The sequence below is a fragment of the Gobius niger genome (assembly GCF_951799975.1).
Source record: "Gobius niger genome assembly, chromosome: 1".
Classification (NCBI taxonomy): domain Eukaryota; kingdom Metazoa; phylum Chordata; class Actinopteri; order Gobiiformes; family Gobiidae; genus Gobius; species Gobius niger.
The window spans coordinates 20,326,298-20,346,730 of record NC_136852.1 but is presented as its reverse complement, the minus strand read 5'-3'; positions in this window follow the sequence as shown (position 1 = coordinate 20,346,730).

Below are 20,433 nucleotides of genomic sequence, written 5' to 3'. Positions count from 1 at the left end.
AACGGTAGCATTGAGAGAGAGTTGCGCAGAGAGTTTTGTTTTCAATGGACACCTTTAAAATGCATTTTTCATTCTTTTTCAACAACTTTTTGATAAGATTGAACCTCAAAGTTTGCTTTGGAATGATCAGTGATCATTAATAACAGATAGAGTTTATGACGGCTCACACGGGGGCGCCAATATAGATATAGGGTATGAGGGTTTATTAATCAATTAATCTGTTTATTAATTAATTAATTAGTTGTAGATTAGCCTTAAAATTTAACGGGGCACCAGTTCGGAAAGCGAACAAAATAAAAGTAAGAATAGGAGGCTAAACTACAGATTTATCTGAAGGAAGTGAGGTCTTGGACGTACACATGGACCCTTAGTCTGAATAATAAACACAGACATTACCAAAGCAAACTGTGGTTTATGGAGGTTTAATGATCAAAATCAATTAACAGACGGCATTAAATATTAAAGTGCAAACAGAATAACCTAGAAGGCTAACAGGATGAATAATCAGATAAAATGTTCTAAAATTGTATCTGAAAGTCAATAAGGTTTTCTGAGAAGTTATGTGAGTCTTATTAAGCCAGGTCGGTGAGATACGCTTACGACCGTGAGAATGGTTTCCACGCCAACATGGTCTGGTGTTCCAAATCCTGGTGTCCGACGGCCTGTGGTCTCTCGCGTGGCGATTCTCAAGCTGATGTAGGCGAGGCTGGGGTCTCTCTCTCCAGCTCCTCGGGGCCTTGGGGTTTGGATTGACCAGCTAGACTCAAATTGGTTTCGCTGAAAGCTCAGCGATCAAAAATGTTGTTGTCTTGTAGGAAAAATGCAAATGTTCTTAAAAGAAGTAACTGGTAGTTACAAATCACGTCAAACGACGGGCTCAAACTTAAAGTTCTTGTGGTCCATCTGAGACAAAGGAGAGGTCAGAGTTCAGCGGGGGATGTCATCCTGCCGTCTCTCCTTCTCCAACCCTCTCAGAAGCGCGTTTTTTTAAGAAGAGCAAGGGTAAGGGTATCTCTGCTTCCTTTATACCAAGGGGGCGGCCCCTTCTTCTCCGTGGATTCGACCAGTCCGTAACTCGATATGACGATCCCAAGTGGGAATGTCTTTGGGAGAGAATTCAAGAAATACATTTCTATTGCGATAAACACATTAACAACTTCACAACTTTCCAAACAACATTTCGACAGTATGTTTGTACATTGCGTCTTTGTTGACCTGGGGAAGAATTCATCATTAGAACAGATTGGTTGAGTTCATTCTCACTGTCCATGAATTGAAGAATTGGCTTATTACTCAAATCGGATGTTTGAGATTCAGTCTTTAGTCCAATTCGAAGGTCAATATAGAGTTCTCATCTCTGGTTGTGAGGGTTCGGATAGATCGTCACAGTCTTTTTCTCCTGAACTGTATTCGATCTTATCAGCCATTCACAAGACAGGAAGTGACGACATCCCAAAAGTCATAAAATGGCCTAGGAGTTTTGGAGTGGGGGTTGAGCTGCTCTCTGGAATGCGTTAACAATGGCGAAAGGCAATAGGCGAACCTTCACACGCTACAGTAGACTCTCCCTCCGTTTTCTCCCAGGGTCCAATGCGAAGTGACAAAGGAAGCTCAAAAAGACAGCTAGGGTGCTTTACTGTCACAGAGAGCAAAAAACTTGAAAAGTTGTGTGGAAATAGTTTTAAGTAGACATTTAGTGGAGTCCCTTAATCATATTTACAGCTCATTTAAATCTGTCCAAAATGTTATCGGTAAATGAACTGCTGAAAACACGCCAACTCAGCATCTCCATAATTCTCCTCCATAACTCTGTGCTTTTCCTAATCTACAGTCCAGCCTCCCCCAAATCAGAGCTCATCCCGTCTCATCACTTACTGCATGTGGACATATCCTTGAATCGGGGCCAATCAGCAAGTCGCACATCAGAAGCTTGCCTTTAGCTGATAACTCCAGCAGGGCAAGTGGGAGAGACCGCTAATATGGACATAAATATGAGACTCTCTGACCGTCCCTGCTTCTCTTATTATACTAGAATTAATTGGCTGGGGTGCGAGGGACCATGGCTTGGTGAATATGCCACACACCTTGCTGCCCGCATGGGCCCGTGGACTGTAAAAGCCATTTAATTAGGCCTGTGGCGAGCTGAGATAAAGGGAAGACTGGGCAATAACCACAGAAGGGACAGTGAGGTCAGAGGCTTATGGACCTCCAACAGTGCCACTCCACCTGTGTCCAGCGGAGTCACTATCTGCTCTCTCTGTGTGGAGTGAGGCCAGAACCTACATAATCACATACCATTGATCTCAGATGGGAAAATTAAACCAACATCTGTCCTTGCTCAAACATTGCAACATTCTGCACTAAGGCCCTGGTTTACCAAGCATTTACACACACGCAAATGTGCTCATAAAAGGGAGCGCATGGGACCTCATGAATATCCAAAGTGCAGATTTTGCCACAAAATTTCAGGCGGAGAAAATGCAAATGATTTCTTTTAGCGAGTGCCGTTGTATTTATCACGATTGCGAGGAGTAAAAATGCAGTTTTTCCGCACCAAACCGGGGTTATAAACCTTTTAATAATTATAATAATAATAATGCCTTACACGTGTATGCGCATTACAAGTCTGTATTACCAAGTTTGTCAAAGTGCTAAACTTTCGTCATTTTTTTAATTCACTCCATACTCGGTGATGGTAAGTTACTGTTGTAGCCACAGCTGCCCTGGGGTAGACTAACTTCTGTCAGCGAGACAACCAGTCTGTGCCATCAGCCCCTCTGACCACCTCCAACCACTCACTCACTTCTTTCACCAATGGTTTCCTGGTGTTCGCAAATGGTCTCCCATCCAAGTACCGACCAGGCCCTTCCCTGCTTAGCTTCCAAGATCTGACGGGATTGGGCATAGAAAAGACGACATGGCTGCAAATGTGTGTATCTTGTTCATTTACAAAGATAAAATAATAGCCTTTTGCTTGGGCTTTCTTCTGGAGGCTCTTCCAATGCACTGGAGCGGTTCACAGCAACTGTCCATCAAACGGCTTCAGGAATCTGTCCCATGTCCTTCCATATTCCCTATGTCCAGTGTCTGAGCAAAAGTTGACATCGAAGGTTCACCTGTTCCTTCCATCCCCGGGCGACTCCAATGTGCGAGAGCTAGCTGACGCCGTGCATGCTGCTGTCCCGTTTGCTGTTTCTTTTCCTTTCGCTTTCGAGGAGTCTTAGCTCAAAACCTCATAATCTTTGGTCCCAAAGTCATCAACGCTGGTCACTGTTTGCTGCAGTTTTTCCAACACATCTATTTAACCTGAGAATCACGTAATAATTATTAGGCTATCAATTGACATTTGTCCATTATCCATCATGACTTGTGTAGGTCTTTCTTTCCTCAAAGGCGCACAGGCATGTAAGAGCCTGAAATTATACGGGTAATTTCTTATGGTAAAACAGGTGCAACACGGCCACAAAATAGCAATGGTACATTTTAGGTACTACCAACAAGTAAATCAGGCCCTAAGAGCAGGTTAAATACTACTAACATACAGGGCCCGATCTTCCGCCTTGTGCAACAACAGCATTAGCGCAAAAGAGAGTGACATCTTGCAAACAAGTGTCAGTGCTTTCGAAAAAATATAAAGGGTAGCACATCAGTAGTTCATATATCCAGACAGAAGAACTCACATATTTCTTTATTTGGTGACAACATTGAGTAAACGCTAACTCGTTTCGGCATAAGCCTTCCTCGCTTAGACAGAAGGGATCGACGGAGGCGTGGTGTCACTGCAACAAGCACTTGTTGCTTCTTCCCCTTTTCTCTCCTCATCTTTACATTAACATTGCGCGTGGCCTCGTGTCTTCAGGCTTCAGGCTGCATTATTTTCAAGCTCTTGCAAGACAAACTAAAAACATTGGCCATGTCCTGAGAGAAAGGGAACATACCGCTAGCTCTGGTATTGAAGAGTGCCACACATCCCCGTACTCACCTCTGCTTCGTGGAAAACTGTGGTCTGTAAGATAAAGCTCTGGGAGGGACCACTGTTGTACATAACTTCGCCATTGGTCATGAGTGTCTGTCCAGCCCCCGTTCAACCCTCTAACTGCATTTAGTCTGGAGCTGAAAATTACACAGAGCGCACCGCTTCAGCACCAAAGACTAGTCTGAACGAAAGCCTGCATTAAGAAACAAAAGATCGGGCCCACTGTGTGTTCTCAGACACTAGCTATTCATTCATTCATTCATTCATTCATTCATTCATTCATTCATTCATTCATTCATTCATTCATTCATTCATTCAATGTTCAGATAATGGGTTGATTCTCATGCAACTGATACATTTACACCTATATAAATGTTAATCAATTAAACATTTTCCGCTCACTATCTGACCGCACTTCTTTCACTGTCCCTTTGCTTCACCAAGAGACCAGCACAGAGCATCAATCAGCCTTTAGCCGCGCTGGGCTGAGCTGAGCCGAGTGTCACGGTGCTCCGGAGCAGGCAGAGGAGACCATTGTGCCCTCAGGTTACCTTCACACTTCACGTTTGACACCCCTAGTATTTACGGGCTGCACACCAAATTGAAAAATAGACAGGGTTTGAAAGCAGACACATGGGACTCAAACTTTTGGGGAAATAACTATTCTCCATCAGAACTAAGGAACAAAACTGGTTGTTGCTGTCAGTCACTAATCACAATCTTTACAGCAAAGGACTTTCAGGAAAAGACAATGTGAAGAAAGCTGCCAACTGTGCCACCAAGGTTCACAGCATGTAGCATGGCTACAGGAAAAAGAGGAAGGTACAGGAAAGATTTTAGTCTCTGTAAATAGAAAAGCTACGATCTATTTATATTGTAGCCAATGTGTATAATGATGCTTACTGTGGCAAAGCTTTTCAAACTCTTACACTGGGTTGTTTGGGTTGAGGACGTTTTACTCATCACTCAGTATTCTATTAATTGTTGTTGGGTGCCTTACTTGCATTCGCATTATCAAAATGTTGTGATTTAGATCTGAGGAGACCACTGAAGACAGATGGATCAAATCAACATATCTGCAATCACCAGATTGGAGTATTGTGAAATACATCTAATTATTGCTGCAGAAATAGACAAAGCAGAATGATAACAATCACAGTATTATAGACTAGTATGCAGCTGACCCATACATTTACTTCACTTGTTCACCTCTGTGGCATGTTTGTCAAAAGTGTGCCTTGAAAAATTGATTTGGCATCAGTTTTCCAGTCAGACACAGCAGGTAATCAGCCCCCTGCTTGTTGCCGAGCGACGTGAGGTCCACTGATTGCACTCTTGATCCCAGTCATTTTCCGTGTGGGGCATGTGATGGCCCACTGCGCAGATCTAAGGCTCGGGCCTAAGACTGACTGTAGAACTATAAAACCATCAATACAGATGGACTGGCCACTGGGCCACTGCTATTTGAGTTGTTTATCACAGTTAAACCATGGACCCAAACAGCTTTGTGAACTTTTCATCTTCTTGAGCCTGTGTAACTTTGCTGTTGTGAGGTGTGTACAGCCAACTGTAGGGTCTAAACAGCTGGAGGCAGCCAAGGCTAAATGGGGTTGTTTGTGAGATGTGATCTTTTACTGCTGTTCACCCCATGGCTCTGCTCATGTCCCTCTGCTGTCAGTGTATTCTGAGGCCACAGGCCACAGCACAAGAGTAACACTTCCTGCAAAGCTCTGATAATACTCTAACCATGTCAGGACACATGCAGGGGACCACTTCAGGGGACGCTCAGAAAAAAAAGATGTATATATATATATATATATATATATATATTACATGGAATTGGATCCAAATAAAATAAAGTCGAGAGCTGAGCTTGTCTAATCTTCAACAGGTAAATAAATTGCACCTCTGCACAGAACCGAATAAGCTGCACACAACATTTCCATTCAGTCATTTTCCTTTGGCACTATTCATTAAATCGATTGCAGTAAAAAGCCACAGTAAAATGCAGTGTTTGTAATTCTGACATGGATTTAAAGGGGAATCTAAATCACAGACCAAAGCGCTGTAGTGTTTTATGTCATGTAAAACAAGCCGAGCAGAGAAGCCGCTCCTGCTAACTCAGTGCATTTCAAATACAACATTTCACATCTTACTGCTGGTGTCATGTTTGCTGCTGGTCAGTGTGCTGACTGATACAAGTGAGGGTTGCTTCACTCAACACATAAAACCTTTAGTTTTATTTCCTCTTTAGCTGTACAAGAGGAAATACAGCTAAAGGATGCGTTTCAGCACTTAACATTGTGCTCTTAAACAACACACAAAACCTACTGCCTTCCATTAGGGTCATATCAGAGCAGGATTCACAACAGGCCTGTAGACCAGGCTGTACTTTGTCTTCAACACACACAAAAAAACATTTACATAAGCTTGAAGCACCTGATATTCCCATCCTTGTACCAGGCCCGACCCCATTTACCTTCCGAGATCAGCCTTTGTGAATATTGTCTCTTGTGTAGCCATACTTCAAAAGGTGGCATGGCTGCAAACAAGACTCATTCAATACTAAATTCGCCCCAAAAGTTTTGATTTACACACACTGAAAAAGTCTATTTATTAATCCAATCATTTGCTGAAATTGGATTTCTATATTTCAAAAGGATCAACAACAAAGGAGGCACACTGCCTTTGCTATGGCCGAAGTGCAAGCTGGGAAGCTAAGCAGAGTAGGGCCTGGTTATAGTACCTGGATGGAACATCGGGGGTAACACCAAGAAGCTTAGGTAGCATTCCACCACACATACTTGGACCAAGTATGGTCCAAGTATGTATGGACCATACTTGGTCCATACATTGACCAAGTATGGAGTCAATGAATAAGGCACAGAATTGTAAAGCGTCTAAGAAGTGACACATTATTATTATGCAAAGAACCTGTGTTTGCACGCAGCCCCAAGTCAAACTTATAACATGATCCAAGGGTTAAGGCTCCTCAGACACACCATGCTCCTCCTTCAGAGCACATTCAATCACGTGAGGTGGCCAGCTCCCCGCCATGAGGACCAAAGAAGCCCATTGGCCTCTCATGAAAACAAAAGTACAAATCTGCACCAAAGAAATACAAAAGCGCTCATCCCACCGCATACATTAATAATTAATCCTGTCTGCAATGTGTGGATAATGTTATACAATAATATGTCATTCACATATAGTGTACATCTTTTCACTGTGAAACCGGAAAGCTGCTCCTCTTATTGGTTGTTTTCAGATTCTGGAATGTAGTGATGTTCTGCTCCCAGACGGGGGGTAGGAGTCAGTTTTTCCAACTGATTGCATTGCACTTTTACAACATTTGAAAAATAAAATCCACAAATTACAAAATGTATTATTTAAATCCTTGATTGGATCCATATACAACACAAAAATCTCTAAAATGAATGAAGCATTATTTCAACACCTATAATAAGTTTTACAGTTAGCAATATACTGTAAGAGTACAGAATAAACAGGGAATGAGCATTCCATTCAGTCAAGGAGTTTTGTCAACTGAAAGTATTGCCTTTGTGCACCCACTTGCATGGGTGCGTTGCATAGAGTTTCTATTCAGTTGTAACATTGGAAGGGCATACAAGCAGTAAACAAGTAAAAAGCTGAAAACAGGTTGTTATTCCGGTGCATATCCAAGTGCAGTGCTTAGCTCCAGTGAATATGCAATGTGTGTAATTAAGCCCACTGTGCTGGAAGAAGCTTCTCTCTCCGCTCCACAAACGTATCCTCCTCTCCTCCAATGAACAACACACTTGGGGCTTTGCATGCCCTCTTTCCTTATAAGGCGTTTATTTCTGTGCTAGCTTTACGTCCGTAGTCTTTTTTTAAAATAACGTCAGCGGCCAGGGGTAAAGTCTGGAGGTGTCAGCTGCGCTTTTGCTCTCGACGCTTGTGTCCTGGCTGCGTTTTGCCGTCACCTCTCTCCCTGACAGCAGATAATGCTCTGACAGCCTATTAGAGCTTATCACAGGCCCTGCACCACAATCATCCATGTCACAACCGCAGCAAATCCCAATATCTTACCATCAAAAAGCAAACTCTTTCTGATAATAGTTTTGTCACGTCATTACAACACAGTCGGTTAAAAGTTAAAATTTCACCTGTCGAGGCCACATCCGCCCCAACTTTCCAGAAGGCAAATATCTCTTTTGAGGGAATATATAAAGAAAGATGCTGCTTTTCTATAATGAAAAATAAGATATTTCTATGAGGCAAAATGTCCAGAAAGTTGATGATCAAAACTGAAGCAATGACTAAACCTTATCTGATACCTGGTGCAGTGCATTGGACCAGACCCAGTATTATGTTTGTTCATCTGTTGATCGGGCAGAGGTTTGTGGTGTTTATGAAATCCTTTTATTCATCCTGTTTTATACATTTCAAATAAGTTTCAGTCATGGCATGAGCCGCCATGTTTGTTTTAATCTCTGGGTCTCCCTGATCAAATAGAAGGCTTATTTTCCATGTAGTTTGAATGTGAAAGATGCCCCGTGGGAGTCATGATTCATGAACAAAAAAGTCCTTGTATTGGGGGGTCGCAACTAAAAAAAGATTGAGAACCCCCCTGCCTTAACCAACAGTTGAGCAGATGAGAGAACATGGAGACAGCGTGGTTTGCACTTTGACGGCTCCCCACTGAAAGGTAAGCGGTTTAAACCCACATCTTAGCTGGATCTTGTTCTGTGTCTGCCATACTGCATTTGACTGGAGACACATGCTCAGCTTGCTAATATGTCAATAAACTTAATGCACATCAGTCATTTACTGCTTCATTTAATGTTAAGTCAAGCTTTTGTGTTTATGTCGATGTAATTGAAAACAGATGTAATACAATACAGACAGTTGCATCATACAGTATGTGGGTGTATTACCAATGTGTTTGGAAAGTAATGCCACTTATACCATTATTGCTGGCTTTCACTCATCTTTACAAAGATGAAATAACAGTGGCTGTTTAGTAGTCATTCTATATCCAAAGGCCTGCGGTGCATTTCCTGCTATCCACAGTTGAAATTGTTGAGTTTTCTTTTGGAAAAACTAAAACTTAATTCATTTTACTCTAATTGATCGGAAATCAAGGCAGATAAGATTGATTGTGGTTAGAAGCAATCTTAGAACAACATCTCAGCAATGGGGGAAATGCCTTGTTTGCACTGAGACTTTGAATGTCATTAAAGCGGCTCATGAGACAGACACACCAGCACTGTTCTTCATCAGCCACGGTGCAGAAATGTTGATTGCTGTATAAGAGGCCCATGTGAGATGTGCTCAGTTAGTGACCACAGATGCTGCTGCAGATGCACTGATGTTGAACACGGTGTAAGTAAGAAAGCGCAGCTTAAGCATGATTAGATTTATTCAGCATTTATGCTCTCTCAGCTCATTGTCACATCGCTCTAAAACACTGGAGCAACAGCTGATTGTAGCGGACATATTTATTCACACTTAACCGCTGTAAGAAAACTGACTCAGGTTGCATAGCTGCGTTAATGAATTGAGTTTATGTAAAACTTTTCCTGACTGTGCATTATCGTCAGGGTGAGTAGCACTCTTTGCATTGTTTTGACTCTAGATTTGTGTTGTTATCAAAAGTAAATGGTTTTACAACATGTACAATTGCCATTACCAAACAAAACAAAGTAAACAAGGCTTGTGCACTGCTTATAAAATAATTTATTAAACAAACATTCACTTAAGTCCCACTAAACCATGTTTAACACCTGCACTCTTTAATTGTTTGTTTTTAACTATGTACCAGTAATGCTAATAATCTGGCGCTTAATCCCGCAGATATATACATATACAGCAGGTCTCATCTCCTCTAAAGCAGCTTCATGCAAAGTGCTATAAAATGCTACAATTCACAAAACGCAAATGAGGGGTTTGTAGTTGTTGTCAGAAACATTAAGTCACAATTTCATTTAGCAAGCACCAAAGAGGGCATTGCTTTGGGTTTACTATACTTTGACTGGATGCTATCATAATACTTAGGGCTGGTTATTTATTCATTTATTGATACTGGAATCCATTCCCGGTATGGTACCATGGGCTTCATTAATTAATATTGTATAATTTATGGCACTGTTACGGATAAATGGCACCAGGTTCTCATCTGACTAGAGACCCACGAAGCTGAGCCCTAAACTATTGTCAGATATTTTGTGAAGTTAAAGTTCAACTCTCCAAACAAAATTTCAAAGTCTTTTAACTCGAATTAATTCCGTCCTGATGTAACGAGATCAAATGTGCCTTCATCTGAGCCACCTCATGCTCAGTTTGAGGAAGCGTCCCTCAGAGCCAATCCGGAAACATGTACATTATATCCAAAGATCTGACTAAAGCTCGCAACTTCCTCCTTTGTGATGCGCACAGCTGTAGTTCTGCTGTCTGTCGCTCAGCCTCCACCACACTCACAAACTCTCCCTGAACCCTCATGCATTATTCAGCAGCTCAGATAATGTTGGCAAATTATTTTATATAGTGGGGAAAGATTCATCTTTGGAGCAGGAATTGGGGAGGGAGAGGCTAATGTGTTTATTATACCAAGATAATGGCATGAAATAGAGGCCAGGGGTGGAGGATATGCAGGAGTGTTTATACTTTATATTCATTGGGGGCCAGCCTCTGAATGCCTCATGGTCACATGACGATGGCAGATGTCTTCTCAGAGACAGCTGCGAGTGTGTGTTTTAAATCGGTATGTATGAGTGATGCTTCAAGTGAAGTGTTGTAGTCAGTGTGGCGCAGTCTGGAGCAGGTCACTGGAACTCTTTCAAATGCTCTGAGGAACAAATTGAGCAATAAACAAGTGTTCTCTTGGCCAATACGCTTGATTTAACAGGACAGCGCATAGTGAAAGGCGATGAAGAGCAGTTAGAGACATTCAGCAAATTGGCTGAGCCGGGACCCACAAAGAACAGTACAGAAGCCTCACCTAAAAGAGACTTTAGCGGATGCACAGGCTTCTTTGCAAACAACAATGTCTACTGTCTCCATAGGGTGTCCATGTTTAAAACCTGCCAGCCATTGTAAAGATGTCACAGAAAGTGTTGGAAGAAAGATACAACATTCTAGGCGTTCCAATTGCTGTGTGGAGCCTCTCGTATTTTCACATTTGGATACAACTTAATCTACCCTGGATGCGGGTGTCTTTTTTTATTTTTGATCAAACCAGCCAACTCCCTTGTCAAGCCATATCTTGTTAAAATGAGCTCACTGACATAATATTTTGAAATTGCAGATTTCAGCAGTTACTTTTCTTCCCCTAGATACTTTAATGCATTTTATTGGAATATATTCCCTAAATATATTTTCTTGGAAGAATACGATAAATCCATCTGCAAATATCCTGTGAAAAGATGGCCGAACAGCCGGTGCCAGGGTGTAACGCTTGACAAACAAAAGCTAAAACTTGAAACACTGACTACTGTTTGTGGACTCAGATAAACTGTTTGTCTATTTGAAACATCAAGTTATCATTCAATGAAAAAAGGAACTACAAATAATGCCAAAAATAAACCCAAAACGAGTCGAGTTGGATGCCACGCCAGCAAGCCAAACCTGCCAGGAGGAAAAGGGCGCTGGCAGCGTCGATGGTACGTCTGAAATACTGAAGGAACTCAAACTATTTCGAACTGAAACGGCAGGGAACTTTGGTGTGCTTCGGAAGGAGGTGAGCGACATAAAACTGAACTTCGAAGAATTAAAAACAAGGGTGAATGACGCCGAACAGAGGATTGGAGATAACGAGGACCGTAGCATGGATCTGACTAAAGTGCTGTTTCAGCTGATGCGTAAACAAAAGTACCTTGAGGAGAAGTGCGAGGATCTTGAAGGCCGTTCACGGAGAAATAATTTAAGAATTTACTCAGTACCGGAGAAAACAGAAGGTAGCAATATGATTGTGTTCTTAGAAAAGCTAATTCGTGAGCACCTTAATATCCGGGAGGAGATTTACATTGAAAGGGCGCATCGCGTCGCAGCAACAGGTGTCTCCGCGGGACGCGCTGCTGCGGACTTCACCAGATCTATTATCGTTTGTTTTCGAAGTTTTAAGGAGAAACAACGAGTGCTACATGCTGCATGGTCTCTAAAGGACATTCGTATCAAGGATCAACGGATATATTTTGACGAGGATTACACCACCGAAGTGTTTAAGGAGCGCGCAAAATACAGGAGCACAAGGAAACAACTCCAGGAGCGAAAAATCAAGTCTCGCATTCTCTATCCCGCAAAACTCATGCTGTTTCTGCAGGATGGAAAGACTAAGATTTTTGGAAACCCACGAGAAGCAGCAGAGGGTCTAAAGGACTTTGGTGTAACGATGGAAGTCCCAAGAAAAGAACCGGATTGGGACTCAGCGCTGCGGGCTGCGGGATGGCAGTCCCCCCGCGGTAGGAGCAAACACGCTCCCGCTGGGGAAATAACAGCCAGCGTTGAATCTCTTCGAGTTTCCTTGGATGGCTATGAAAATGAAAAGACTGACGACGAGTAAGGTATGGATATAACATTGTGGCTAGTGCTTATTTGTATACATTAAGTGCAATGTCCGCAGTGTGTGAACATATCCTTACACAAGCTGAATACACAGAAGGTCGTGTCTATGACCAGGATGAACTGGACTCCGAGTCAAATTTATTTCCAAACACAAATGATACATGTAAATATTATACTGACGCAGAATTTAATAGTAACATAGAAACGGCTGGGTCATTTTCTCTTATTCATCTGAATTGTAGAAGCCTGTATTCAAATTTTAGTAAAATACATGATTATTTGAACACATTAAAAAATAAATTTACAGTTATAGCTCTGTCTGAGACTTGGTTAACGGATGCGAAAGGTGCAGAATTTAATTTTGAGGGCTATGAATTGTTTTATGTTAATCGGATCAAGAAGAGAGGAGGGGGGGTTGCTCTTTATGTCAATAGTGAGTTGAAATGCAAAACAATTGAGTGTATGACTACTGCAATAGAAGATTTAATGGAATGTTTAACCGTTGAGATCGAAATGAACAAACAGAGAAATATTGTTGTCACATGCATATATAGAACTCCAGGGTCTAGCATTACAGCTTTTAATAACAAGTTGGAGCAATTATTAGTTGGGATGAATGAAAACAAACAATCTATAATTTGTGGAGACTTCAACATAAATCTCTTGAATGTGTCTAATCATTCCAGTAGTTCAGATTTCCTAGATTTAATATATAGCAGAGGCCTTTATCCAACTATTACCAGGCCTAGCCGAATAACCTCCAACTGTGCCACATTAATTGATAACATTTTTGTTAATATACTTGATAAAACTGTCAAAAGTGGTCTTTTGATAAATGATACAACTGATCATTTACCCATATTTGTAACTGATTTTTGTAAAGTGAAAACAAACAAAGAAAAGTGCCCCAAAGTCATTCGGTCCAGAACTGAGGAAAGACTAAATAAATTTAGGGATGATCTTATGAAAGAACACTGGGAAAATGTTTATAGTACAAATAATGTAAACGAAGCTTATGAGTCATTCTTAAAAAAGTATCTATGGTTATATAATAAAAATTGCCCAACAAAAACACGGTATGATATAGCAGGGGAAAAAATAAATAAACCTTGGATAATAAAGGGTATATTGAAGTCTTGCAAAATGAAGAATAAGCTTTATCGCGACTTTGTAAAATATCAGACAATAAATGCAGAAAAAAAATATAAAGCCTATAAAAATAAGTTGACTGCTGTAATGAGACGTGCAAAGAAAGATTATTATACAAACTTGTTAATGGAGAACAAAAGTAATATCAAAGGAATGTGGAAAGTCTTAAGGGAGGTTATGGGCGGTAAAATAAATAGTAGTCAGCCACTATACTTAATGAATCAACAGAATACTGAGGTAAGTGGTGAAAAAATGGCTGAGGAATTTAATTCATTTTTCGTCAATGTTGGCCCAAATCTGGCCAAATCTATACCACTACATAACGAAAATAAAAGCTGGACAGGTGAAAGCAGAGTCATGCAATCTCTATTTCTTGGCGAAGTCAGTGAGAGTGAAATTATTTCTACTGTCTCCAGATTAAAAAGTAAACATTCATGTGATAGTGATGGCTTAGATATGTACATTGTCAAAGAAACTATACATTGCATTGTAGGACCATTAAAATATGTTATCAATTTGTCTTTTAATACAGGTTTCTTTCCAGATAAAATGAAGGTGGCTAAGGTTGTCCCCCTTTTTAAATCTGGTGATAGGCATAGTCTTACAAATTACAGGCCTATATCTTTGCTTTCTCAATTTTCCAAAATTCTGGAGAAGCTTTTTGTTAATAAATTTGATTATTTCCTTGAGAAACATTCCTTGATACATGACAATCAGTTTGGGTTTCGAAGCACCCGCTCAACAGCTATGGCTTTGATGAAAATCACGGAGGACATTACAACAGAATTGGGGAATAAAAATCACACAGTTGGAGTTTTTATTGACCTTAAAAAGGCCTTTGACACGATCGATCACGGTATATTGATATCTAAATTACAGACGTATGGTATTAGAGGTGTAGTGTTAAACTGGATTAGTAGTTACCTAGAAAATAGACAACAATATGTAGAGCATATAGGCCATGAATCTAAGTTAGAAACAATACAGTGTGGAGTCCCTCAAGGCTCTGTGCTGGGGCCTAAACTCTTTACTTTATATATTAATGACCTCTGTGAGGAATCAAAGATTCTACATTTTGTTCTTTTTGCGGATGATACAAATTTTTTTGTATCAGGGAAAAACTTAAGAACATTAATTAAAACTATTGAACAAGAAATGGTTCAACTTCAGAAATGGTTTAATAAAAACAAATTGTCCTTAAACTTAAGCAAAACTAAATTTATGTTGTTTACAAATCAACAATGCCCTGAAAGTGTTACTTTGACTTTAAATGGAATAAGTATTGAGAAAGTGTCAGAATTTAGGTTTTTAGGAGTCCTCATTGATGATAAATTTAAGTGGAAGTCACACATAGCTTACGTAAGAAATAAAATTTGTAAAAACATTGCAGTTTTGAGTAAAGTAAAGTTTATGTTGAATTATAAGGCAATGAGAATCCTATATTGCTCCTTTATTTTGCCATACTTAATGTATGGTTTGGAGGTATGGGGAAATTGTTATGTTACAAATTTAATGCCCTTATTTCTTTTACAAAAAAGGGCTATAAGAATAATTAATGGAGTTGCTCCAAGGGAACATACTACAGAACTGTTTCTGAGGTCAGGACTACTCAAATTGAAGGACTTGGTTTCTTTACAAACTTTATTAGTTGTTCACAAGGCAAAACACTGCCTGTTACCGCATGGACTGCAAGTGCTTTTTACAGTAAATAGTGAGACAAGCAGAAGAAATAATGACTTTAAACAACCTTTCGCAGGAAAAACCCTTAAACAAATGTGTGTTTCAGTATCTGGTGTGATACAGTGGAACTCTCTTGAAAATGATCTAAAATGTTGTTCAAATATTCTTCAATTTAAATATAAGTATAAACAGAGGACACTTAACTTGTACAAAGACGAATGTGAAAAACGTTAAAATTTACAACAATAATGATGATGATGACGGTGGTGATGTAGTGGTGCGGCGGTGGTGATGGGGGCGGTGGCGGGACTGTCTGGTTGTGTGGCGTGTACCTATGCATGCGTATGGGTGTGTGTGTATGGGTGCATACGGGTATGCTTACAGTATATGAAACAAAAGTATAATTTTTAAAAAAGTAATAAAGAGGAAAAAAAACAATAATAATAAAATCATTAAAGATTATTTAGTGCAGGGTAAGCAGGCGCTGGGCAGCTGTGGGAGGTCATACATCTCTCAACATCTGCCCACACAAACCTCGCTTTTTTAACACACCATACAGCATAGGGTTCATCACGAATATACACATCCTCCTCAGTATAGGGTAAGCAGGAGTGGGGGAATGTCTGGGGCGTAGCACCTCTGGACTTCTGCTAACTCCTGTCTCTTTTTTTAAACACACCACCTATTTTAGGGCATCACACAGTCAATCACAAATGTAGGACAAGCAGGTGCTGGGCAGCTGTGAGAGGGTAAACATCTTTCGACAGATGCCCACTTAAACCTTGTTTTTTTAATGCAATACACAGCATAGGGCTCATCACATATACATCCATACATCCTCCTCTTCTTCCTTTTGTGTGTGTGCTGTGTGTGTGCCTGTGTGTACCCGTGCATGCCTGCCTGTGTGCGTGTGTGGGTGTGCGTTGTGTGGTCTGGTGGCCTTGTCGTTGTTTCCATTGCCGCTGTTGTCACCATTGCATCACTGTTGTTTTAGCAAACAATCATTAATAATAATAGTAATAATAATAATAAAAATAAAAAAATAAAAAAAATAAAAAGTTAAAATCGAAAGTTGATTACATCTGTTTTTTGCGTGTGTAAATGTATGTATATGTGTGTATTGTGTGTATATGTGTATGTGTATGTATGTGTATATGTAATTGTTGTTGTTTTTTGTTGTTGTTTTTTACATCGGTTAGGCCATCTAGTTTGTAAGTTTCTCTTCAAGAATGGGGTTGGAGTTTATAAGATTTTTTTTCTTCATCCAACTCCTGTTCTTCTTTTCATGGAATGTATTGTTTGTTTGTTTTTTGTTGGATTGTTGCTTTATTTTAGGTTGCATTACCTTGAAAAAAGAATAAATAAAATGAAATGAAATATTACTGTATATTTGATCTTCGTCTTTTTTTTGTATTGATCTTTATTTAACCAGGATAGTCCCACTGAGATTAGGAATCTCTTTTTCAGGGGAGTCTTGGCCACAGAGGGGAACCTATTGTACATGTTGTTAGTGGTAGGGGAAACTGGAGTACACGGAGGAAACCTACGCATAATATTAATGTAAAAGATCACATGCTTGTGTTTACATGTTTGTTTCAATAGTTTGAGTTGTGAGATTGGCTAATAAAAGTCTGCAATAGACCTTTCATCATCCCTGTCCAATCAAGTCCGAATCGATGTCTGTTTGTGTCCTCAGCAAGCAGCCAAGTAGGTCTTAATTATAGTGCCATTTTAACTAGGAAGATTAGCTCCTACCTTTTATTTTCTTCTACTGCAAAGAAAGGTTTCATGAAATCAACCTTGGTCTTCTCTAAAAGCTGCTTCAGACGTGAACCATCTCATACATTTCGCAGACGCCTCACAGACACTTGAAGGAGGTAATGAATTCATCTTGCTCTACTGGAACATGTCTCCCACGAGGCTCTCATAAATTGGGGTCAGGTGATATCTGTGACAGTCCACAGCGTGCTTAGTGCTGACAAAGTCGTGTTGACATTATTTTGTAAAGGAAAGCCTTTTTTTTTTCCTTTTTTTTTATTTTAGGGAAAAAAAACGTCTCTGGGGAAAAGGAAAGGAAATTAAATTGCTTCTCCCTGTCCCCAGCAACAATCAGGCAGGCCTCAGTTCACACAAAAAAAACTCCTCACAAAGACTTGACAATATAGATACCAGTACAGTAATATAGTCCACAACACCTGCCACAACTAGTCCTTTGCATATGGTATGTGCTTTTGTGTCAAAGGAGACACCCCACCTTGCAGGATTACTCAAATGTGAATTAGGCCAAATGTTTGGTGGTGCGGCCTTTCTATTCAATTAAAAGATGATAGACATAGCATGGAAACTTTCAGAGCAAAATGCCGCAATGAAAAGATAGTGGCTTTAATTGAAATGTGTTATCTTTGTCTGGACACTTCACATCACTGCGCCTCAGAATGCAAACGTCCAAATTGGCTGCAGACCTAATGCTGGAATGATGCTCTAATTACACTGCCCTGGGTGGGATGACTACATAGAAACAGTGATGAGGCGTCAGCACTTTCAGCAGAAGGCCCTGTGGTTTGCTCTGTGCTTTTGTTTTGGCCTAATTTAGCAACTTCTAAGACTTAGTTCCCCATGAAATCCCTTCCGGTGACACGGGCAGGCATTGAAAATAGCGGGAAGGGGGAAATAATGATGAAGAGTTTGGACAGGCAGAGAAGCGCGGCGTCTTAGCATTGGTTATCGTAGCTAATTTCACAGTGATCGGCTAAGAGAGAATTGTGTGTGATTTAAATTGCATGATGGCCGGAGTGGCTCATTATGTTGAGTGGAGTTTGTTTAGAACTGGAAATATTCAGTCGCAATGTTATTACGGAGAGATTAGCAACATTTGGACAACAAGAGGATTTATGAGAACAAGAGTGGACACACTAGATGACTAAAGTAGCTAAATGTTTGGTTATTCGTTTTGTATAATGAGCTGAACAACTGTGGTTCTCAACTGGAGGGTCGTGACCCAAAAGTGGGACGTGGAACCATTTTCTTTGTGACTGTTTTGGCGCTTTTTTCAAGAAGCTTTTAGATTTGAGTTAGGCCAAACTAGAGAACATGTGCTCATTCAGCAATAATTTGCGGGAAATTCCAGTATATTGCATTCTATAACAATTTCAATTTCTGCTTTGGGTCGCGGCTATGGCGATGGTGGGCCCCAACGCTATACCAGTTGAGAACCATCGCTTAAAGCTATGTGTTTCTGTCACTGGTCTGTGGAGCCACTTCCATTATCTACAAGCCATAGAGCTTTGTGATTCCATTTTTGACTGTGCACTGTTTATATATTTTCTCTAACCATGAACTGCAGTTGGAAATGAGCCATATACGGGTTTAGTCTCAATGAGGTGTATGTCAGCATTAGACGGTGTCATGTCTAGTAGAAGTCACCAATGAACCAAAAACAAAAACATGTCAGAACTCGTTTATTTTTTGTTTGCTAAGAACATAGCTGTGGTGTTCAGATCACCGCGCACCCAATGTACAACCTTTAAGCGTCACACTCTGAGGCTGTTTTTCATCCGTACAGCCCCACACGCAAGTTGTGTGTTGGCTAACTAACCTGCAACGAACCTATTGCAGGTGAGTTGTAAGACTAACCTGCAATAGACATACTGACTGTGGGTTCCAGACGGGCTTTGTATGAAGTTTGCAAGAACTGCGCCAGTCTGCTGCTCAAAAATAAACAAATCACACGCCGTGCGTTTCTTGATGGTTTTTTGCACGTAGACCGGCTGTAGGAGCCTGTTCGACTGGTTGTGACCTCGGCATCAGATATATCAAAAATAAGGGCTGTCACAAGAGGACACTTAAAGGGACTATACAGAGTTTAAAAATGTTAAAATTATGTATTTTTCTCTCCCTACATGTTCCAACAATGTCCTAATGTGTAGAATGAGCCCAGACATACAGTATTCACCGCAACTGCCTCTAAAATCCTGCACTGTCACTCAAAAAGGTGTTACTTCGGGTCCGAAGTGCCGTCGTGCACGAGCTTAATATAGAAGGTGCAGTTACACGTATGACCTGAGGTGGCAGTAGTGAGTATGAAATGGCTAAGTGGCATCTAGCCACTTTAAGGCACAAATGATCATTTTCACTCAACGCAAAGCACTTAATTCACCACTTTTGTGTAAAAAATAATGAGAAATTCTGCTTCCCCCCCTCTGTCAAACTCACACAAATTTCCTCTCTTGACTTCAAAAGGACAAAGTGTGCACAAGACACTGAAAGTCCTCCACCAGAAATAATGGCTCCTCCCTGACTGCGAGCCTTGGTAACAGCTGATCCCCCGGGTTTCTGCTGCCTGATCCCAGATTGTGTCAAAGATGGGCGTGGGAGTCAAGGGAAAGGGGGGAGAAAAACAGAGAAATCTCCGCCTGCAATCCTGCGCTGAAGATCAAGAAACACCAACGAGCCGCAAAAGTGCCGAGTTCTTGTCAGTCATAATTGATCTTGAGACGTGCAAGAAAGCAAGACGTGGGAGAGTGCACATCACAAGCACCTTTTGAGAAGCCAGGGCCCTCCAGGACTTCACCAGTGTTTTCTGTGTTTCGAGATCAAAACTAGGCTCTATCTCGCCCTGATTTGTAGTGCACTCCATTTGCTATCACTCCAAAAGATTCAGCCGCGAGTAGAATTAGAGTTACAGTTATTCAGTTAAGGTCTTTTTCCTGATAAGTCACAAAGAGAAACAAGATGAAATAGCCCCCAAGTCACACATGCATTTGGACAGTGTTTTTCTTTTACTCATTGGCCTGGGTGGCTAAAAACTTGTGCAAGTACACACTAAAAAACTGGCATTCACATATACCACCGTCACGACAAGCACAAAGAGCTGGGACACTTATCCGCTTCAGAGAAATTACCCACAATTCTTAGAAAACGGCTATCCTGCATAAACGCATTAGCAACTGTTTCTGCTGTCTGCTGAGAGGGGGTATTATCATAGATATTAGACTGTCGCAACAATTATCTGTAAAGAAATCTCGGCAAATAGTGTCTTTTTAGGCTTGTGAAAGTCAAGTGATTTTGAGCAAATTGGAGAAGTG